General features: G+C 37.6%; 1 long non-coding RNA gene across 1 annotated transcript in view; it reads right to left on the bottom strand.

Moving 5' to 3' along the window:
* Positions 1 to 457, bottom strand: part of LOC116058409 — a 5,357-nt gene continuing 4,900 nt past the window's right edge. The window contains exon 2 of the long non-coding RNA XR_004107042.2: positions 1 to 212. This is a non-coding gene — a long non-coding RNA (uncharacterized LOC116058409). The remainder of the gene's footprint in view (positions 213 to 457) is intronic.

Raw genomic sequence — 457 nt, 5'->3', positions numbered from 1 at the left:
GTCTGTTATTGTGACGGACAGAGTAACCACCATCATAGCAGATCAGACTCCAGGACTGATCATTATATCCAAACAAACAGTCAACACTGACTCCTCTCCTCCTGATTCCTCTGTAACTCACTGATATATCAACCCATCCTCTCCTCTCAACCTCCCAGTAACAGCGACCAGTCAGACCATCTCTACACAGCAGCTGTTTCCACCAGCCAAACCTCTCTGGATCATCAGGATATGGCTGATCCTCCTCCACTAATCGCGTGGCACAAAAGACTTGCAGCACGTAAATAGTTGTTTTATTGTGTTTTAATGATTGGTTAAGATTAATTTTGTATTATTAGATGTTCTATTTTAGTAGATGTTAAGATTAATTTTCTTTTAGTTTGTTTTCAAATGTTGTTCAATATTGGTATGTGTTTAATACAAGTTCCTTTTTTACTTAAAATGACAGAACTATAAT

The sequence above is a fragment of the Sander lucioperca genome, chromosome 5 (assembly GCF_008315115.2).
Source record: "Sander lucioperca isolate FBNREF2018 chromosome 5, SLUC_FBN_1.2, whole genome shotgun sequence".
Lineage (NCBI taxonomy): Eukaryota > Metazoa > Chordata > Actinopteri > Perciformes > Percidae > Sander > Sander lucioperca.
Note: the sequence above shows the minus strand (reverse complement) of the source record. Positions and strands in the feature narration are given on the sequence as shown.